Genomic DNA, 23555 nt, shown 5'->3' on the forward strand with positions numbered 1-23555 from the left:
TGTTTCTTGTGCCTTAGGAATTAAGTTTGTCAATTGTATTTCAGACGCAGTGCTTTCTATCCAAAATGGAAAGTATATCACATACTGGCAAATGCACATCCTCTTGTAATTTTACACTCACTAAAATGGCTTATTTGCTCAGATTCATTGTCTGCCATTCTGAGACATTTCTACCTTTTAACACCATTGTACTTTCACACCATATTGCTTTCTTTACAGATGGGGAGGGAAGTATGGTCAGAGAACAGGAATTCTTACAATTATCACCCTTTCTGGAAACACCATGATGCTAGGTTTCAGCTATGCCCACTGTTTTCAGGCTTCTCTACATTCTTCCCTCAAGGGTGTTATTGAACAAATAACTTCAGCAGGAGCTGCTGCAAGAGCTTTTTCAGTCAAGCATTACTCTAGGAGTCCGGATTCTTGGTTTCCAGTTTTGATTCTGCTATAGTACCACTGTTATTTATTTGTCCCTTGACTTACCTATCTGTAAAATTGTAATGCCAGTATTTATCTTCAAATTTGGTGGAGACATACAGCCTGCCAGGAACTAAAGTCAGTGGGAACTATTCATCCCCCTGTACGTGTTTGAAACAGACCTGTAGTGCAAAGGGAGGTTTGCTGAGTCCTTGGAGATCCTCAGATGAAACCAGCTGTGAACTATAAAGGATTACTACTGTTTGCACAGTGTTATGGTCATAAGATAAATTCAAATGAAGAGTTCTTGATCCTGGCTATGAATAGTCTGAATTAGACATAGCATAACAAGAAGAGGGATTTTTTTTTTCTTTTTTTAGTGTGTGGGGATATTTATCTATATATAGTCCTCTGGAACTGCAGCAGTAGGATGCTTTACTTCTCATTCTCAACTTTTTTTTCATAATTTTAAAGCATTCTGGTCATTTCTACAACTGGAAAGAAAAAATACAGAACAAATGAGCAACAACAACAGAAACAACAACAACAGCAACAAACCCAAACGCCTAGAGATCAAAAGATGTACAGCTGCAAATCTCTCAGTAGATCTGCCTGATGCTCTGGGTTGTTGGCGTGGCTGTTAGCGCTGATTGGATTTCTGTATCAGAGTCTGGACACTATGACCCTTTCTACTGGCGTTGGTCCAGTAAAAGTCTACTGGTGCAGGGGTTCCCATTCACTTGCTTTGAATTTGGCCTCAATTACAGGAATGGGAGGAGAGGGGAAAAAAAAAAAGAATGAAAAAAGAGAAAAAAAAAAAACCTGCCAAGAGGAGCTTCCTTTCTGGTTATTAAAACAACAACAATTTATCCCTGTTTAGTGTAGATTTTGAGATTGCTTTGGCGACAGGAGTTCTGCCACCTGTTCCCAACAGGACGTTGTGCAAATGAGTAGAAAACTGGTAATTGCTGAGTAATAAAATACACACGTGCATTTACAAAGTGAACTCAGGTAATCTTTTCAGTAAAGGAGATAAGCCGTCTCAGCCCTACTGATCACTCACAGAATGGGCTTCTTTAGTGCAGACAAGGCAGTCAATAAATATTTGTTTTCATTCATTTAAAGGAACCTCAGCAGGCAGTTTTGAACAGAAAGTCTTAAGCTTATTTTGAAAAAAACACAGTAAAATGTCTGCAGTATATCCTCTCCTTTTTTTTTTTTTTCCTCTTTATATATTTTTTTATTCTGCTTGTGCTACTGCTTGCAAATGGGGTAGTGAAGTTCAGTCACCAGAAGTGATGCTAACTAGCCAGGCTTCTTCATGTTAAGACAGAAATTGGAGTAGAAGTTCAGCCTGTGTGCTGTACAGATGAGAGTAACTCCATACATGTGGTATGTATGGATAGTGGTTCTGTGGCCTCAAGGATCTGACCTTGTGGGTGGTGTGGAGACAGAAGCAAATATTTATTACCATTAATAAATTAGGTTGCACCTTCAGCAAAACCTAACCAAGGAAAAAACACGTCAACAGCCAGGAGTTGTGCTGGGTCCTCAGCAGGAAGGTGGACTTCCCAAAGGCATTTTCCCATCCTTCCCTCTCTGAGCAGCTGTTCTGCCAGACCCCCTCTCAAGCAGGGGAAGGGACCAGAGGAAACATGGAACTGACTCTTGGCTTGCAATATGCTCTTCTTCTCATAGCTGATAATGTATGATCAAGAAGATAGTACCCGAAGAAAAAAAAAAAAACAACAATTTTTTGTTTGCTGTAACCCGAGGGGTCAGAGGCATCAGAGCTAAAATCCTGCTGTTGAAAATCTATATTTTACAATATCCCTCTAGATGGATACACCATTAGAACAGCAACAGCTCAGTCTTTGATTCTGGTAGCAATAAAGGGGTTAAATCATTTTTGGCAGCCCGTTGATCATGTAAAACCATGAAGCAATTCCAGTAGAAAGAGATGTGTAGAGGTAGAAAATATCGGACCGAGTGCATGCTCTCTGCGGATAATAAAAATTACCCACTTTCTCACAGATGTCGAATCTGGCTGTTTTCCACTAAAAATTTGGATTGCATATCAACTATCCAAATTATTTTAGTGTCTGTTGAAGAGTGCGTTTGGCAGGGTTTCCAGTAGGAAAATAGGAAGTCGATTTGAAAACATTAATACTATTTGAATACAACTGCTTAAGCCGATTGTTCTTTAGATGAACTCCCGTGGAAACACATTCTGCCCTGTGAGTCCCCAGCAAGTCTCCAGGTGGAGAAAGGGGAGATATGAAATCTCTGTTTGAGGAGGCCGCCTCTGGGACACGGCAGGGTTTACCTCCCTCCTTGTCAAGCAGGAGTGCAGAAACAATTGCAGGCAGTCTCCTTAAAGAACAGTATATGACAAGTGGATAAGCATTTGAAAGAAGCAAGAAGTAAAAAGGAGAGTGTAGCCATTGAAGAGAGCAAATATGCAAAGTACCTGTCTAGCTTTTTGGGTTCTAAATAAACTTCACTGATTTGGGAAAGGAGGGTGAATCATGGAGGCCTCCCCAGCTAAGGTGCAATGGGCAGATGCCATCGAAGTTGTAATATGGGAATTAGACTGGGAAGACAGGGCAGCATAGAAAGCAGTCAGAGGTACACCTTATTTAAAATGAGGTGTCTTCAAGTCCATCCATCCTAGAACCATGTGGAATTTTGAGGTTCTGAGTGGACCTGTGAAACACTCAACTGTTTAGCACAGGGTTGTTTGCATCTTTCTCTGAAGCAGAAGCAGGGTAATAAATCAGTGACGTGTGGCAATGCTTCTATTCTTAAGCTGCAATTGGGACATAATAGGATGAAGTTAAAGTGGGGAACGTATCAGAAGAACAGACTGAAAATTTCCTGATGCTGAGTTTGGCAAAAAATTAACTTAAACACATGGGTCATGGATATTGTAAAATAGCTGAAAACTAAATAACAGGACACTGATGCACTTCTGAGAGGAAGTGATGGAAGTGATGCTCTGGCAGGCGCTTCCACTGGCTTTGACAAGCTATTTTGAAGCCAGCAAAAGTTAATATTTCTAGCAGGGGATATAATCAGAGTAAGGTTTTACTGAGTTATTCACAGAACAAAATGTTAATAGGAAAAATAACCAAACCCACCACTCCGATTGTCCCAGTGTTGTTCTAAGCTCGTTCTGTCAGATCTTGACAATGTCTCATTCCACTGAGCGTCATGATGGATGGTGGTTCTGTGGCCTGGACCAGGAGTAGAAGTAGTAGAACAGAGCTGTTGCATTAAGGTGACTTGAATAACAAAGTTGCATTGATTTAAAATCAGTGCAGTGCTGACAGTGTAACAGAGTATTCTAAGTCCTGTGGCTCTTCTGTTTGCACCTCCTATCTTTTTCCCCTCACTGGATTCAAATATGCCGTGATAGAAGAGTGAAGTGCTGTACTCTTGGTTATTGTCATTAGCGTGCTGTCAGGAAGATCAGTGTATTGCTATAGTACGAAGTGTGCACATGAGAGAGGGAGTTACTGCTGCAGAGAGCTTGTGCTCCTCCAGCCGAGTGCCGCTCCTGCCTCTGATCTGTCAGCCCGCTGATACTTCTAAAACACTCCACATAAACATCTTCGAGTTTTACCAAATTTGATCTTTTGATCTAATTTTTTTTTTTTCTGGTAAAGTTCTTGACATAGTGAAACTGTTAGAAATGTATTGCTGCACTTCAGAGAGGAAATCAGAATCTCACCTTTCAGAAGACTATGGAGACTCCTCCAGTAGATGGGTCAGGCCAGATGTTCCCATTTGCCTCAGGCCAAGTGAGGTTTGCTGAGGCTGTGTCCTCAGGAACTGTCTGCTGAGCAGCTTCATGCCTGTGCAGGAAGTCTGGGGTCCTTGAGATGGAGTGGGTTGTGGAATATGTCATAGAGGATCAAAAATTCACTTGAACCGTTAATCTGGAAAAGAAAAAAGACAGAGCGATAGATGTCTGAAATTTTTACAGAGGATAGAGTGGAGGGAGATGAACTCATCAGGTTATGGTTAGATTGTTGTGTTATTCCCCCCCACACACTATTTCTTACCCGTCCTTTAGCTTTTGAGTCAAAAAATGTATTCTCAGATACTTAGGTGGCCTAATGGAAGTCATGAATGATCTGTGGAGTATTTGAAAGACTTCACGACGTGTCTTATAAAATTATCACCACTGTGCCTTTGTAGATAGGTGCAGTCTGTTATCTATATGCCTTACCACGTTGCCTACTATGTTCATTCATTGTTGTGGCATGTAAGGTATTTATTGTAGAATCCCTACTACAGGACTGTGGCAAAAGGCGTTCAATTTTTGTTGCACTGTCCATGGTAGAGAATGCCACCAGCCTGAGTGCCAGATTCCAGCTGAGTTTTTCATCTTTTTTTGTCAGGCTATAGCACAGAGAATAGGTGAGATAATTCAGCATGTGTATGTGAAGCTTCTCAAGTTCCTGCAACACTTAGATAAATTTAGGTCAAACCCAAAGCAAAGCTGTCCCTGATCATCCAGGTCTCAAATAGGAAAATATTTTCATTATTAAGGTGGACATCTGGCAAAATAGCTTTTGGGCCTCTTAATTCGTGTTCACAGCCTCAAAACCACAACAATTCTCAGTTCTGTCTTATGTAGTAAAGACTGTTCATGCATAATTTCAGGCTGTTTGGTGTGTATCCTGTGCTGCTTCTTAATCTTGCATAATCTTGTGCATCTTAAAGGGGTGGCTGAGCCAATTTGACTTTCAAAAGTCCCTCCGTTTCTAACCAATATTCAGTGTCAAATGAGGCTGCCTAATGTGCAGTAGGTCTTTTTGTCAAGATGGTTTGCTTGGATCCGTCCATGTGATTGCACCTGTCCATTAAAGACCTCCATTACATACCTTTTTGCTTTCTTTTCTTTTTTAAAATAAATTTCAGGCAGATTTCAATATTTAACTGCTTTCTAAGCTTTCTTCATTTGGAAATTGAGAAAGTAAGAGAGTGTCAAATCCTGATGCTGTGGTGGAGTCCAGGTCCAAATCTAGTGTTCAGCTTTGAGCTCTTGCCCAAAGATCAGATGGGAAACTGCTTTTGTAATTCCTATCATTTGAAAACAGGAAGTTTCCAGAACTTTCATGAAGAAGTCAGTTTTCAGGTCTTCCAACCTCAGTCTCAGAAACTGTTTTTGATGGTCGACTTAAGACTGTAATGAGACTTGGCATTTTTTTTCAGTGATCTAACAGAACCAAGGCAATTTGAACAAAGCACTAAACAACTACCCAGTGCTCAAATTTACACAGTCCTTTAACTTTTGGGCATACTTTTATATGTAAATTAGAATGATTTAGTTTGCATGCGCGCATTTCTTCTCGCAGGCTAGGCATAAATGTTCTTGATCTTCACAAACATACAGCTGGTGGGCGTTATAACAAGTCTCAGCTTGCTGAGAGAAGTCTCTAAAACTAAAAACTATTTTCCGATGTGCATAATAAAATGCTTTCCTGCTCCTTTATATGGTTTTAACAGACTATCAGGGTTCCAATTCTTCTTAACCTGCTTTCCAGATTTCTTGAGAAATCCAAGTTGAGAGCACAACTAGCTTAGAGCAGTCTAGATTCTGCAGGTTGTAATCAATCAAAGCAGGTCAGGGCTTTAGATTGTTCTCAGAGTCAAACTATATGGAAGCCTACTATTTGAGATACTTTTGCCATCAAAGCTTGAATTCATCTCTTGAGGACTAGTAATGGAAATTTCATGAAATCTTCCTTTTTGATCTCACTCTGTGAGATCTGTGGCTTGGCCAGAGATCTGATCATCAGAATTTTCAGTTTGTTTCATATTTCATCTTAACATGGGTTGGCGTATCTTATTTGTTTTGTTGCTTTTTTGTTAACCTTCAGTTAGAAACGTTATAGTAAGTTGGCCGGTAAAGTTATCACTGGTCAGTCCTAAAATAAGAAAATAATATGACATTACGTAATTAGCGAAGTGAGGCATTAATAAGTGTGTGAAGGCAGCACATCATTTTATGATTATTTTCCTCCTCTCTTTCACTCTGCTCATCCAGCTCTAGGTGAATGTGATAATAAGACAGGCACTTAAACTGAGGCTTTCTCTCAACGCTCGGTATTCCTGTAGTTATTGGATTTAAACTTGTTCTATTTAGATAGACTACAGTCTCAACTAGAAGGCTTGTCTTGGCAATTATCTGCTATTTTAGCAGGTATTTCTGCTTGCTTTTGGCGGCCGAGCATTGTTCAGAACATTTTTGTCTGTCTCTTTTTTCAGGACGTTCTTATTTGTTTGGTGGCTTGGATTTTGCAAATTTATCCTGCATTGCAAAGTAGAACTCAAAGTTCTGTTCTGAATTGTGACTTGCCAAACTGATATGTTGTGGTCTTACATGAATCCTTAATGACAAAGGTGAGGCCTGTCCTGTTATTCACGGGATTGGCCACCCCTTTACAACTTGGAATTTGAAAATGTCACATCTCCAATCATTATGGATTAAAAATAGTTGTTTTGACTCTCAGACTGGTTTTTGCAATTTGATGGCAAAACAACATCCTCTCCTTTGAAAGGAGAGGATAAACTTTTGCCAGTTCCTTTGTCTGTAGATCTCTGTAACTGGAAAGTAAAACTAAATTTTCATTTATGACACTTTGCAGGTAACTTTTAAGAGTTTATTTAAGTACTTACTGGAAAAGGAACTCTGACCTTTGAGGCTTTTTTAGGCAGGATGGTCCCTGATAGCTTTTGAACAAGATTTGTCCAAGAAAATAAAGCAACTTAACAGAAACAAATAATAAAGCAGCACATTTTAAATGAGCTGAATTCTAAAGGCAGATGTTTTTACTCACACCCACATATATGTTAACATACAGAATTAGTCCTAACCTTCCAAAAGAAGAAAATACATAACACCTTTCAAAGATGCAAATTGTCAATTAACAAAACAATAGAGTTCTAGCCTTCCTTTGCTGAGGTGCAAATTGATAATAAGATTGCAATGAAAAGCTGGTGGCTTCTATTGAAAATTTAGTAGAAGATGAAGGCTCCCCGAGGAAGAAGGGGAGGGAAAGTGACAAAGTTCTACAGCCAGTTCTACACTGGGAAAAACCTGCATGAGGAGCACTGGGATATCAGGATGACTGCTATAAATGGTGTAGTTTATATACGATTAAATTGTGACAACAGTCATGAAAAGGAGATAGGAAAATTTAGCTACGTTACTGAGTTGTGGAGAGCAGAATATGAGAGGTATACACCACTTTTTAATCGCATACATATCATGCACCCTACAGCGATGATGATGATGAGAGAAACTGCAAATGCTGTGTGATAATTTTTCATGTACCGTCAGCAGTCTCACCCTCACTCTGCCCATTAAGCTCCATCGTGTATTTATCCTAACATTTCACACACCCCTGAGCTGCTGCAGGCTGCTACCAGTTCGTTGTATCCCAACTTGCCTTGGATATCTTTTAATCTTTCCAAATACGAAATTTTGCATAATGACTTCTACTTGTGTTTAAGAGCAAATAAGAAGTGAGAGCTACCACCAGCTTTTCTACTAATAAGTTTAGTGTCTGATGCGCAGGAGACTGTAAAGTAGGGTTGCATACTGCAGGATTGCGGGAAGTTCCCGTGTTATAAGCTAGAGAGGGCTCAAGGAACGGGAGATCTGCTTGGAAGTTATCATTTGAATGAGAATCTGAAGAAGTGATCATAAAGTTCTTCTCCTTCCTACTGTCTGGTGTTCTATGCTTTTGGCCAACTAAGGAGTTAAGTGCCTCGTCATGTCCCTTTGTGGTCTGTATGATTTCTGATGTAAGGTACTAATGAGTATTGCTGGCTTTTGCTGGGAGTTTAGTTTTGATTTTCTTTACCAATGACTGGTTCCAGACATTGTTTACATTTTAACATCAGCTTTCTCTCAAAAAATCAGCATTATATTCTGTCACCTTCCACAATTGAGAAAGGAATCAGATGCTTAATTTGGATAGATTCAGTAGGTCTTGTATACATTCATTTCAATTTTATTCTTCTGAATTCTTTTCACTCGAAGTTTTGTTACTATGGGAGCTGAATTTTGGAAGTAGAAGAGTAATTTAAGGATAAGGCCTTTTTTTAATAATCTGATTAATTTGCTGCATTTGACAAATATATATGTGTATAGTCTGGGATTTTAAGACTGGTTGGAGTATTTGAGACCGTTAATTTAAATCCAGGCCGTGTGATTAAATGCCCTACATATCTTGGAAAGTTTCAGCCATAATTATACAATTTTAATGAATGTGTTGCTCTTGAAAGTGTTGAGTTGACAGCTGCTGCGGATGAAGCCCTGGCTGGCTGCAGACATGATAGGTAGGGCACTGCGGAGCTCCGAGCATGGTACTCAACTCACAAGTAGACTGAAAAGCACTCTGTAAATGCGAGACTGAGCTTCCCATCCTGTCAACAGATGAACCAGATTTTATGTGGGGGCAGCAGGCTAGCAGCAAACACCTGACATCTTCCCCTCATTTCTGGTCAGTGTTTGATGGTGCATGGCAGTCCAGCGGGGTGTTGTCACAGCCCTCGTCGTGCGAGGAGGGCCAGAGACATTTTGGATGCTGGCACTACTAGCGAGAGGGCTCTTGAGCCTCCATTCAGGGAACGTATTAATCCCTCTTTCAGGTGTCAAGTTTTAGTACCTCTTATGTATTTTGATTAGCTCTGAATAGGAGATTTTTATTCTTAGTGATGTAGTGGCTTGTTGCATTTAGCTACCATTTATTATGAACTAGGCCCAGACCTTGAATGTTATCTGACTTCTGTGAAAGCAAGCCCTCTTGAGTGAATGTGGTGTCTGACAAGTAAATAATAGTGTATGGTGCCATTTGAACATGTTTTAACCTGCTCCGCATAAGTTTCCTTAGCTTTGATGCATGTATTTGAAGTATGTAGGATGCAGGACGTGTGAGGATGTGGCAGTTTGTTTATGCATTCAAAGATTTCTTCTTAGGCAAGATTCGTGTTGATATCACTCTGCATAGCACTTTATTATCCTGCCTCAGGTACAAAGGGGTATGTAATCTGAAGTTTGGGGGTGGACTTATTTTTCAAATAAAATCCACTGGGGTCAGCACTTTTGTACCTTTTCGTGTCTTGTGAAGCCTGTGTGATTTCTAACCCTTTATTTCCTTTTTCTTTCTTTTTTTTTTTTTTTCCTAAGCTATTCATGTTGGCTGTCGGGCAGGGCAAATCAATCTTTTCTAAGTACTCTTTAATCATAAATCTAGATGTATTAAGTTAGCTATTACCTAGCCAGTGGTAGCCAGAAACAGAAAAAGGCAGGAGGGAATAGTCTAGTCATCATGACTGAGCTGTGATTGGGATCACAGGGCTGCTTGCTCTATGCACCTCAATGACTTCAATGACAGTTTTAGTTTGGGAAGCTCCCTTTTTTTCCCCTCTCCTTTTCTTCTTCTTCTTCTTCTTCTTCTTCTTTTTTTTTTTAGAAAGAAACTACTTTAGTATTCTGTCTAATTAGCATGCTTTGCAATGTCTGTTTTGTGTGCTCCGAATGTTCATTTCCTTCAGCTTACATTTCCCCTCTGGTTTTCAATAAATCTTGGTGCACCTTTGTATCCTGCCATCTTTTCTGCTCTTTTTCCCTAGAGTGTTAATTCCCACCCCCTGAATATCTGTAAAATCAGCATTTTATTTTTTCCCTCCCGAGCTGCTATTGCCATCAGCTGTTATAAAATAATGGCTTTAGATGTGTCCCTTACAGTACACTGACCCTTCTGTCTGATTTATCATTAATTTCCAGAGATTTGTTCCAGCCTTGAACTAATTCCTTCCCCCCGGGGTCTTGAGTTAGAAAACACACTGGAACCCACCTCCTTCTTCTTCTGTACCTGGGATATTAGTCATATTGCCAGCCTCCCTGGCACATGGAGGCATTCCACTATGGCTGAATGTCCTTTGTTGGCTTCTGTTTTGTGAATATCTATGTATATACATACATATATATTCAAGCTTCTTATACTTATTTCTGAGCTTGTATCCTGGTTGCATGATTCTGCTTGATTCTGGTGGTGGAGACTGCCTAGTGTGGCTGGAATGCACCTGAAGAGCTGAGAGGGAGTCAAAGATGTCAGTGGCATCACTGAGCGTGAAACACCAAAACACGCCCATGGCAGTGGGCGTATGAAGGCAAAGGGATGTCAAAAGGCTTGTAACCCATCAGAGTGAGCAGCTGTCCTGTTGCCTGTTCTAGAAAGCTGTGCTGTCTCTTGGAAGTTAAAATCATAAATATGACTAGTCCTTTGGAGGTGTTTCCCATGCCAGGGTCCATTCATGATGTTCTGTTCTTTCTTAAAATCTTAAAATTGCCATCAACTTTTTCCAGGAAAAGGACTGAAAAGGTTGCTGTGTTGGAACCCATTCTGTTGTAACTGAGGCTCACTGCAACCCTCTGCTTCTTTCCCATTACTGCATTGTACACACTACTGCTTAGACTATGATTGCAAGTGTAATGTACACATATCTCTGCCTCTGAAGGCAACAGGAGCTGTCAGTGCTGTCACCCCAAAAAAGTAAATCCACCTTGACCCCATATTTATGAATTATAGCCCACCTGACACTAAAAAAAAAAAAATAATAGGAAGGGGGAGGAAAATATTAAGTGCAAAAGACTGTGGAAGTCTTGATACTGATTTAAATACCTTTAGAATTGCTTTGTACAGTTACTAGAGTGGTTTAGTCACCTTTGATCACATACATAAAGTGCATCTATGTATATGAGGTAACAAATAATGAAGTGTGTGTTCTATATTGCTTCTTGTTTGCAAATCGGATGCTAACTAAATTCGTTTGTAATCTGTGAGGATCTGCAGGCACTTTAGCTGGCAGATCTAATATGTAAAAACAATACAAACAAATAAGCATTTTGAAGGGAAAACATAGTTCCATACTCCTTACAGTGTTTGTTGAATTAGAGACTTCAAACACTGGGGCTGCAGCTTAGGCTACAACTTAATCCCTGCATCAGTTTTGGAAGGATCACACTACTTATGATGCCTGGGAAAAACTTGCCCAGGTATGTCTTGGAAATTTTGTTTCCTGCATGGATCTGTGTATAGAAACTCCATTTGGGAGGTAGAAGAAGCCACAAATTGTGTGGTGTGTTACAGTAAACAAATGACACTGAGAGCCATGGAAAGGTCAGAGCCACGCTTACGGGTCTGCATGCCACAGTGGGGCATACATGGGGATAAGACACTGCTGTACATTCCTTCACACTTGTGCTCCGTATCCTTGGATGTTTATACCTGAAGTCTCAAATTACTCAGAGATACTATCTACTAATGCAACACTAGAATGCAAATATATAGAAATTAAAAGAGCCTTGACTAAAATGATTCTAGGCCTGACTTAAAAATGGTAAGGTTAATACAAAATATGTGAGCAATCTCAGACTTACTGACGTCTCACCTTCAGCTCGCTGGTTGGGATTTGCCATGCCAGAGCCGTGACAAAACGTGTGATGGCAGTGTGGAAACACAAGGTGTTGTGGTGACTATGTTTTTGGTGGGGAACCAGCACATCATCTCTGCAGGTGGTGAGATGCTGAGCTGGGATATGGATGTGATGCGGGACCAGGTGGCGTTGGGAAGAGAGGCTTAGTGTAGGCTGCAGGAATAGTATGTCAAACCCCGCAGCAGCAGAGACACCTGATAACTTTTTGGCATTGTTTTGAGACCGTTGAGAATCAGAGTATTCCTGTGGGATTTGTATTTAAAAGAGAGGAATTTCCAAATCACTTCAAGGAGGTGGTGGGTAAAGTCTACTGGAATGCTGCAGTTTCTGCCTATTTTTGTTAACTGATTCAGCCTTTCGAGGTCATTTAGGGTGGATTGATATGTTCTCATTCTCCGTATGCGCGGCTGTGCAGGGATCCTGCAGATTGCAATAAGTGGGGAAAGGGAAGGAGCAGATTGTCCTACCGGAAAGTAAAAGACTTTCAGGATTGTGTAGGTTGTGTAATTTGAAGATCAACATTGCTTATGGTGAACAGATGGAGGGGATGATTAGAAGCTACAAGTGCCCTCCTATGCTATAAGCCCAATGTCAGATAAACTACCTCTACAGAAAATTATCACTTTCTGAAATTCTAGGACAACTGTAGGTTGCATTCTATGAAATCGAGAGAGAGAACTGGTGTGAGGAGGAGGAAAGGATCTAGACTGTTAACTGTGTGAGACAGGAAGCTTAGATTCAAGGTGGTTTTAGTGTCTGGGAATGCTTGGCATTGTTTTTATGAAACTGAGCATGAGGAAATTGCCATTATTTCAATCCTGGAGTTCATTGTGGCTATCATTAGTGCAAACCAGTGTAATTTTGTTTTCTCCCCTCACTGAGGGCATGCTCGCCTGCCTCATGAGGTCTACAAGTACTGTTTTTATCACACACCAGAGCACGTATGTTAAAGTCTGACCAAATGATGCCTCAGTGTCTGAGAACCTCTGGTTGAGAGCGATCTACCAGTGCATATACAGTATAACACTGCACAGTGTGTAGTTGGCTTTCAAGGTTATGTGTTGTAGGGTTTGATGTTATTTGTGTGTGTGTGTGTGTTATTTTTTGTTGTTGTTTTGAAGATGCATTTACACAGTGGGTGACAGCGTTGTAAAGCAATGGACAGTGACTGGAGAATAAATGATGGGTATTCACTGAGTTGGAATAAATCTCCTGACTGAGACTGAAGCATCTTTCTCTGGGCTTTCCTGGCAAAACTATGTGCATGTCACCAGGATCCTGGTTAGAATCACCACTGAGAGCACATAAAATGTAAAGGTGGAAAATCCCATAACTGAGTAAAGTACATGCTAGTGTCTGACCACCACTCGGTGGGCAAAACGGTCATTGTCAGAGCATGTACGGCAAAGGGTCTTAATGTAGTTCTTTCTGCAAGATCCGTAAGGGCTGGAATGAAAGTTCTGCTCAATAAGCAGAAAAAATATTGAAATCAGGAGTGGAATATAAAAATGTATTTTCCAAAGGATAAAACAAACTGAACTAGAACATGAAGAACAAAGAATTTTATTCGCACTCGTGGTTAAGTCAGTGAGAGCCGTGTCAGCAAGTTAAGAGTTCTCTGGTGCCAATGGAAAGTCTCAGCCCCAGAAGCCAAAGTCATCTCTGGCACATGTGTGTAGGACAAAGTCAAAAGCAGTATCTGCTGTAGTCCCACCTTCTTAAAATGCCAAGGAGTGGTCATCCCTCAGGCTCTTACTAACAGGAGAGCCTCTGTTAAGGGCCCAGGGCAGGACCACCACATATTTGTGCACATGTGCTCCAATGCACAAATGGCTCATACACAGTAGATGCTATTTAAAATGTTTCTTTCTAGTGGGTAAGAAACTGGAGGTGTTGACACATATTCTCTGTACTTAAAAGAACATTTTAACTGCTGGCACCCTTTTGCAGCTTATTCTGGATGGTGGGAAGTATAATGGCAAGAATATTTTGCACAAGGAGAAGAGGGAAATGGTTGAAACATGATTGCATATTATTCTGTTTTAGCAGTATGTATGTTTGTACATATGTGTGTAAACATACCCTTCAGAATCAGAGTATGCAGCAATATGGAAGATGTTACTGACACATGTGTATAATGTATGGTATTACATACAGAAACTGTTTGTTAAATGAACACTAAGATTGTAAAGTCAGGCACTCAAAGCATGGGAAATGCCAGAATTAGATTTGCCTGCACAACCTTAATTCAGCCCCTTTGTGCATATGCATTATGATAGTCTTTAATTACATGATCACATATCAGACCACTGAAATGATGGTGCTGACAGAAGATATTCAATATTGTTTTAATCGTTATTGTTCATGTGGCCCTGTGGCAGGCACATTCTGCTCACATTCAAACCTTATCTTAAAAACAGCTATTCCATAATATAATGCTTGTAATAAACACAAGCGAAAATTGCTAACTTCCTGAAGTACTTCTTTGTGATTTTTATCAATGTATTATCTGAATGTTATATAAATATTAATTGGTTTTCACAATGTCTGTCTTGGTGGTATTGGATCCATTTTACAGATAGGAGGAAAAAAAAATTCTGAAGGGTATAACAACAACTCAATTAGCTCAAGTTCTATGTAGGTGGCTAAAATGGACCTAAACCATGATGGCAATCCAGTTCATTTCACTCTGCCTTAATCTGTGAGGACTGTTCTGAAAATAATGCCTCCTATTTTATGATGTTGGCCCTTGTCAGAGGGGGCTGTTTGTGGTATGGCAGTGGTGGTTGAACCTTCCCACATGGAGCGGGAAGTGAATGAAGCAAAGGTGTGTAATTGAAAGACAAGCCATGTTCTGCACAGCCATGAAGATTTTTCTGAGCACGGCTCGCATGAATGGGCTGTTGTTCCTCAGTAGCAAAATGCATAGCTAATGGTGCTGACTATGTTGCAAAATTATGTTTTGTAGCCGAGAATTTGCTCTATCAAACAGTGTTTCTTTACTCTTTGTTGTAGCTTTTGTGGAAACAAGTAGGAGGCATTATTTTTGGAGCATCCCATGTATATTCTAATTTGTCAGAAGGTTTCCTCCGCCACCTGAAAGTGTTTGAACCCACATACCTCAGAGAAATGCCCTTCCCACTTGTCCTGGAGAAACACTGAAATAAAGCATTTTCTGAAGCTGAACTGCTCTCTGTCCCGTATGGCAAGAGCCGCGAGGCAAGCCAGAGACTGAGTTGGCCTGGCAATGCTATAGAATAGATGCCAGGCTCTTGGCGGGACTGAGTTTTCAGCATGATGATTGATACCATATATATTACAGGCACTTCGCCTGATGTTAGCATGAGAGGAGGTTTTAAGCAGAAAGAATCCTTGCTCTTGGTTCTCTTGGTTTGCTCAGCGCAGAGCAGAGGAGCTGAGGGGAGGCCTCATGGCGGCTGCAGCTCCTCACAGGGAGCAGAGAGGCAGCGCTGAGCTCTGCTCTGTGTGACAGCGACAGGGCCCGAGGGAATGGCATGGAGCTGTGTCAGGGGAGGGGCAGCTGGGGTTTGGGGACAGGGTCTGCACCAGAGGGCAGTGGGCACGGAATGGGCTGTCCAGGGCAGTGGGCATGGCCCCAAGCTGCTGGAGTTCAAGGAATGTTTGGACTGTGCTCTGACACAAGGTTTGAATTTTTGGTGGTCCTGTGAGCAGCCAGGAGGTGGACTTGGTGATCTTTGTGGGTCCCTGCCTGCTTGGGATATTGTGTGATTCTACGCCTCTGTTCTGTCGGTGTATAGAGGAAACAGAGTTCTGTTTGACTAGAATTCACCCTGCCACTCTGCCTCCATCGGACGTAGAGGGGAAGCTAACCACATCTGGGCCAGATCTGAATTTTTGAAGTGATATTTTCACTTCATTGTAACTATCTGAACAGGTAGCATCAATTCACTCCAGAAAACAGTGTCTACAAGTATATGTTCAGGTGCACTAGGTCAGAAATTGGGGCATGCGTGACTAAGGGCTTCCTGCAAAGGTTTTGGGTTCCTGCAAAATCGTCCTCATTTAGCTTGTGAATCTCTGCTTTCTTCATTTCTCACATTCCTGTACCTAAAATTAATGAGTTAATGGTCCAGCAGGCAACTTTAAGTATTCAATTCATGTTCATTCCTAGAGCTGGCTCTTCTTGGGTGATATCTTTCTAGAAAAAATTGGAATGTGATCATGTAATTAGAGAGTACTGCGATGCTTATGCACAAAGACTGAAAGCTCATGCTTTTTCTGAGTAAATTAGGAATGATTGTACAATCTTAAGTCTAGTATTTTGCAACTGTTGAATGCTCACTTTTATTCAGCCTTTTTTTAACAAGAATATTTTTGTCATGTAAAACCGGGAAATAAGAATATTGAAGCTCCACTGCCCTTTCCCCTGACTGAGGTCATCACAGAGTTGTTACTTAAAGATACTCAATAGAGAGCCCTGACACTTGAGCTGGTGGAGTAATTGCTGCTGCTAGGCTGTTTCTGCTGCAAGCATCAGCCACCAAGAGATGCTTCCATTAGTTTTGCCCAGCAGAAAATGGATTGTGCTGGCCACAAACCCAGCATTTACCCCATGCTCTGGGGGCAGTGTACCCTGGCGGTGTTGACCCATTCTGCCACACACACTCAATTAGCTATCTTCTTGTTTACCCATGTTTGCTCCTCAGCTCCAGCTGACTACGTTGCTCCCTTTTTCTCCGTGTTTTTTTTTTCTTTCTTTCTTTTTTTTCTTTTGTGTGTGTGTGTGTGAGCTTTAGGTCTTTTCATCAAGTCAGGTTGCTTCATCTGTTTTTACTATTTGGAACCAAGCAGTGGGGCATGAAGTTTCCCTCTTCCTAATGCTGGTCCAGTGCTAACATCTGGGAGCTTGCTGGAAAGAGCATTTGGAGGAAAGGCTTGTGAAGCCTTTGGGGCGAAGCAGGTTGGCTGGCATGACAGGGATGTATGACCAGTGTAACAGGCTCATGCCTCTGTTAATGCTGATTTTCACCAGATCTTTTCTGCACATGTGCAAACTGAGAGCCTTGCCTTCCTCAGACTTAGAAAGCATTCAGGTGGGCGATAGCAAAGGGCAACTCTTGAAAGTGTCATGTTCCTGAGGTAAGTTTCAAGGACAGCGGTGCTGTAAACAGTGGTGTAAACTACATCACTTGACAGTCAGGGCAACCTAGGAAAAGGCATGTGCCTGAGGTCATAAATGGTACTGCATTTAGCCACAGGAGTTCAGATTTTTAATTTGAATACTCACTGTTGTGGTGATATTAGCTGCTACATTTATTACATATAAAATATGCATTTTATTAGGCTATCCCAGTTAGGAGTGGGGCATTTCTGTTGAAATGATAGTAAAGCTTTGACCAAGTAGCAGTACGCTTCCTGCTGATACTTAGAACAGGTATCTGGGGAGAAATGCAAGCCACATTACAGGGCTTTTACAGCAAGGACAATCATACAGACATAATGAATTACTCCAGATTTTACTTTATTTTGTACTATGGATCCAGTTGGGCTTGACTGGCTGTATGCACCACAGCTGCTAAAGTAAGAAATACTATTTTGCATTGAAGGAAGCAGATTTTCATGGTTGCTTCTGAAATAAGCCAAAATGTAGCAACATTATCAGCTGTATCAGTCTTCAAAATAATTCATATTAAACTCGTATAATTCAAGCTTTGAGGGTGTGCAATACCGCCGTATTTGGAGGTTCTAGTCAGTCTGTTGTATTGGTGATTATAGACTGTGAGAAAGGATGAGGATTTGTTTCTTTGCCAGCTTTAATAGAGGCAAGGTAACTAATTTGATTCTGGACACTCTCATCATGAGTTGCTTGAAGGTGTTCAAATTTGCTTATGAAATAGTCCCTTCTGAGCTAAGGAGATGGAAATGAGACACTAAAAGGCTTTCTTGAAGTGCTTCCATGTTTCTCAGCTCAGAACATCACATTTGATATTAATATTAGGTACTGAGGCAAAGTCATCAGGTAGAAAAGGGAGGAAATGTAGAAATAGTCATTTTCTTATGTTTCCTCAGGATGCTATTTTGAGGCTTTAAAAAAAATTCATGCTTTGCTGATGAGGCTGCTGTAAACCGGGGAAGTGGCAGATGTAATTTAAGTCCCAGGGCCCTGCCCTAGAAGAGGTCCGATACTGGCAGCATACATATTGCTTATATGAAAGCGAACAGATGGATACATTTGGTCAATTCTGCTGGGTTCATATGGAAACCTTCAGAATTTTTCTTACTATTTTCAGTAGAATACTTAAATCTGTTATCTGCTGGGAGTCTGTAGTTGCCCATGATGGGTGCTTTTGTAGCTTTGATAGCGAGCGTTTCTTCCTGAGGATTTCACATCAGATATGTTGTCCCTCTTTGTGAAAGTTGTCCTTCCCCAGCTGTTCCTTCCCCCACAAGGCTCGAGGACCAACTCAGCTACTGGAGGAGTGAGCTGGATTTTCCTCAGCTTCTGTGCCAGGAGAACTGTCAGCTGAGTCTTAATCATGGAGTTATTACTGGTAGTGAAAATGCAGGAGAGAGAAATCCAGCTTGCTTTTCAGATGCTAGATTGATTGCGGAGACGAGTTTTGGTTTTGGTTATTGTGGACGAGGGGGAGAGGAAGGAGGGGATGGCGAGAACAAAAACATCGTATTTTTGTTAATTAAGAAAAACACTAATTTTCTGATACTAATTCATGTTAAATTCTTGCTGACAGTTTTTGATGGCTCTCAATTCAAAACAACTGAAAGCAATCAAATGAAGTTAAATGAATAGAGAATCGAAGAGGAGGGGTGAAGCTCTGTTAGAAGAACACAGCTTGTTAGTACTTTGTCTGGGGGAAAAAAAGGGTGAGATTAATCAGTAAGGCCTAGAACTTGTATTTTGTCCTCATAGGCTACTAGGTGTGCACATACGTAATTATCTAATAATATATACTATCTATTGCATCATGGAAATAACTGAGCCTATCATACCGATGTGCCATCACTGCATTAATGTCCAGCTGTCTTTTCCTGAGGGTGTAGCATACAAAAACATATAACTTGAGTTTCAAGACACTATCAATGACAGCTCTGTTTCGCATTAAAGTTCTTAAAAAAAAAATTATTCTTGCATTTGGAATCACATAAGAAATGGGATACTTTTATCAGAAAGTTTTAGTTTTAAAGCCTTCCTGGAAAGCTGTAAACAAAGCAGAGAGAAAAATGAAATCCCTGATATTAAAAGCATGTTTCCATGAAGATTGCAGTTATGTGAGTGCTTCTTTCTTTTTTCTTCTTCTTCTTCTATTTTTTTTTTTTTTAATGAGACAATTTAGACATTATGGACAATTTTTTTTTTTTTTTTATTGAAAATGGGGATTAGAAAAGAAGAGTAGAAGCTGAGCTCATTGGGGGAGAGAGGGAGAGGGCTTGAATTTGACAAAGTAACTTCTCTATACCCACCTTATCCTCTTGAGCTACGTGCTTCCCACAAAAGCAACTCTACCCGTGTTGGAGAAAATGTGCAGAACAGATATGGAGAGATGGCCATTTTGTTGTGATAGTAGTGGGTTTGGGGATTAACGTGGGTACCCTCATCAGAACGCAAGATATGGTCTAATACAGAAAGATCAATCTATACTATTATAAATACACTTGTTAACAAAGATTTAACAGTCATTTCATTCTCTGCTATTCATCATATTCACACATGTGGGATGGGCATTAACAGATTGAGCTACATCTTTTCATTTCAATTCTGTAGCAGCATTATCTCTATGCAGTAATATTTTATGTAGTAATAATTTTCTTCCTATTACAGATTTTCTAACTGTGTTAATGGCAACAGACTGGCCACAGAGACATTCGTGAGAGCTACCTTTGCAGTGACATTTAAACAATTTATTTGATCTTGCTTTTGCATATCTTCTCGTGCCTTTTTTTACTCTGTTGTCGACCTTAGGAGAACGCTGTATATAATTGTGGGTCTTTCAATCACATTTAAGTTTACGAAAAGCTATGCAAATTTCCTCAGTGTGTTATTTCTGAAGTCTTTGGTATTTGCAGTGAGTACGTGGTCAGGTTGATATCCCTTGACTGCATGGGTATGTTTAAGTAGAAGCTGCCCAGCAGCTCCAAGGCTGGTTGCTGAGAGCAGCTGTGACTTAGCTGAGGATGCTGTCTCTTAACGGTGTGCAGCTGTTGGAAATCTACCTTGGCTTGCTTACCTAAAGCGGGAGGTGCTATCAATATCCATTTTCTGTGTATGCTAATAGAAAAAAACAGAGCAGAAAAGGGTTGATGGCATGGGGATTCTATGTATCTCACAGTTTACCGTGTTGTAAATAATTATCAGTTGTAATTTAGAGAAACTGAAATACACAGATTTGTGGGTGAAGGTTGTTATTGATGTGGGAGTGCTGTTGGCTAAAAGCCTAAAATGAGGACTTTTTGCTTTGTGAGGACATATTTCATCCTGTGCTTGATTAGCTTCACCCATACTTGACCATTTGCAGGAGAGCTCTTGGAATGAGCATGGTTAAAACCAATTACTGGTACTATTGTTGCTATGACCTGCATCAGTTTCTATCAGAATCAGAAATTCTAGCCTAAAGAGTTGTTATAAAACCATGTGAGTCACAAAACAAGGAGAATGAAAAGCAAGAAGTTATCTCAGTTAATTGGAAAAAATACATTGATCAGTTAACTGACTAGCACATGTCATAGAAGTGATTTCACAGAAATTTTTGTTCTGTGGAAGTGATAGGGCAGGGAAAAATTTAGGAGTGCTGCTGAATTTTTACGTCAACAGAAATATTCCCCTTCATTAAAATATGTATTAAAAACATTGGACGCTAACACACTGGAAATGTTTGTATGTGGATTACCTGTTGTATTATGGCCCTTATCTGACAAACCACTTGAAGCATGCGATTAATCTCTTCAATTCCTGTTGAAATAATTAGTTTTCACTAAGAGATAAGCTCCCGTGTTTTAAGTTTGTCATAAATGTTTGTAGGATGAAGAGTAAATTATAAAGTACAACTTTATTTACTGTATTTCATGCCTCTCTTCATTTCTCAATCCTAGCTGTGAAAAGCAGAGTTACTGCCTCAGAAAGTGATGTAAAAAGAAATCTGGTCGCTTCACTGTGTCAAGCAGCTGTCCTTAGCGTGTTGTCACGCAATGTGTTGTTACTGGATTACTGAACTGGTTTCTTTGTCCACATGTAATAGCCTGTCTACAAACGATAATAATCACGGTATGTGTCACATTTGGTTCTCTGAAGCACTGAAGCTTCTCTGTTGAAGGGGAAAATTCAAAGCAATCATCAGTTCTCCTAAAATTGTCGGTTTGGGTTTCCACGTTCATACCAATTTAGTGCCTGGGTCTGATTTTTCCATTATCCTGCATCTTATATGCAACCATGGTTTTCTGTCTGAAATGAGTAGTCCAACGATAAGACAAGGGAAAATCAAGCTTTCTGTCCTGAGGGTAAAGAAAATTATATGTAGTTCAACTTTCTCAAGTGACAACATTCATTAGGCTGCTACTACAGACAACTGTATGTAGGCACTGATAATTCGGTATTCTCAGGGCACTTCCAGTAGAAAAATCACAAATCAGTGTTTACAGGATATGTTTTCTTGGTGATTCCCTCATGTGTAGCTTTTAGAAAATCATCTGTGGAAGGAAATGTGCAATCACAGAAAGCTAAACCAAAGGTCTTCTCAGACTTCCCTCAGATTTGCTATCTCTTTTGCCACCTTCCTTTAGATATGTGCTGCCTAAAGCTTGCTTGGCCTGTGCCTACGTTGTGTGCAGTCCCATCTGGTGTCTCCATTAGGACCAGCCTGACTGTTGCAGAGCAAAGAGTATCTCAGCCATGTCTAGAGCAAAAATTGAAGAGATAAAATGTGGAGTTGAAGATGCAAGTGTGTCAGGAATGTAGTAGCTCTTTCTACTGATTTGTTTTACCCCTCATATGATTTTTTTTTTTGCCTTTTTTTTTTCTTTTTTCTTTTTTCTTTTTTTAGTTTAGTTTCATTTGTTTGGGCAAGTTTCTTGCCATTTACCTTTGCATTTACATCTCCTATTGATTGGCAATTTTTAAACTGTTTATTGTGCTCTTTTGTTTAGCTTTTCAAGAGCTAAAACAAAAGCCAACAGGCCCTGTGAGGGACACATTTGCATGCGGCGAGCGTTGCCCGAGGAAAAAGTAATTGCTAATGCATATTTATGTGGCACAAATTTGCCATTTGTTTATGCATAAAATTATCAATAGTGCAGGGCGGCCCAGCCGTAGAAAATGGTGACCTTTTTAGCTTAATAAATAGAAATCAGCTGTTATTGTGAAGAGATCAGCCATTTATTCTGTGTTGAGGGACACTGTCGGGAAAATGTAGATTGGTGCTGGCAATATCATTAAATGGAAGGCCAGTGACCCTTTCGGTATAGTCTATTATACTTTATCTAATAGGGGATAAATGACTCTGGTTGGCAAATAGATTAAAAAAAAAAAAAAAAAATACCCCTCTAGGCTTCTCTTATTTCTCAGCCGTATGAACAGGTAGTAACAGGTAGTAGGTACTGAGGAGGTAACGTTGCACAAGCCTGCTGGTGGTATTTTTCTAGCAGAAACGTGACTTAAGAAAAATAATAACAAAACCGAGTTAAAAATAAACCACCACCACCACCAAAGCACACAAACACAAAAACAACCCCCAAACTCACTCTATTTAAACCAGTTTTGACCATTTTGGTTTGGAGTAGGTACAGTGACTGAGGCCAGCCTATGATTCTTCCACGTTTGCATCACCAGAATTTGCCAGATCATAACTCAAGACACCGAAGGCCTCATCTGCCAAATGTTTGCTCAGGAGCTGCAGCAAAAGTCTTGTGCTTCTCCCCTAATTGACTTCAACCTTAATGAGCAGACTTCGGACTTTAAGACTTTCAAAACTCTCTGCCAGAAGCCTCAGGAAGTTCATGTGAAAATGAAAGTGCGTGCTAAAACCCCTGTTTCTCTTGTTCTGCTCTCTGTAGTTTGCTACACCGTGCATAACTGGAAGCACGTTTATCCACTCTACAGGTGAAACATGGAGAGATGTGAGTCACAGTAACTGTAATGGGTTGTGTTTTCTGTGCCTTTGTGTGATGGGCTGGGCATTTGATTTTTTACCCTTGAGTAATATCCAGTAGATGTTTGTGATGGCAGTATTTCATTTCTGAAGTTCTCTGTCAGATGATGAGATAACCGGGCTGGCTGTGCAGATGAGGGGACGGTACATAAGATGAGATCCCACCCGTTATCAGTGTGGGACTGCCTGCCTCCAGCTCCTGCTTTCAGAAACTCCTCCTGTTATCCTGTGCTGGGAAAAGGGCAGATCAGAGGCTTTGCTCTGTTTGCTTCCTAAAGACCTATCAAAAGCTAAGGTCATCAGTGCAGAAAAGCCACCACAACATTTGTTCTTGAGTGGCATCTTCCTGATGGCCTCAGTAAAGCTGCAAAGAGGTGAACAGGACACAGAAACCTGCCAGCTGCATCTCTGGAGGTTGGACTTGGAGGCACAAGCCTTGAAGGCTGTGTCAGTCTGTCATTTTCATCACTATCCAAGTTC

At 40.5% G+C, this 23555-nt stretch overlaps 1 protein-coding gene across 8 annotated transcripts in view; it reads left to right on the forward strand.

Moving 5' to 3' along the window:
* SOX5 (SRY-box 5) overlaps positions 1 to 23555 on the forward strand; it is a 641599-nt gene that overhangs the window by 123771 nt on the left and 494273 nt on the right. The window contains exon 1 of one of the 8 annotated variants that reach the window (XM_040697231.2): positions 22952 to 23043. The exons of the other annotated variants lie outside the window; for them this stretch is intronic. The gene's annotated coding sequence lies outside the window, so the exon portion shown is untranslated. Of the gene's footprint in view, positions 1 to 22951; positions 23044 to 23555 lie in introns of those variants that run through there. 8 annotated transcript variants of the gene reach the window in all.

The sequence above is a fragment of the Gallus gallus genome, chromosome 1, assembly GCF_016699485.2.
Source record: "Gallus gallus isolate bGalGal1 chromosome 1, bGalGal1.mat.broiler.GRCg7b, whole genome shotgun sequence".
Classification (NCBI taxonomy): domain Eukaryota; kingdom Metazoa; phylum Chordata; class Aves; order Galliformes; family Phasianidae; genus Gallus; species Gallus gallus.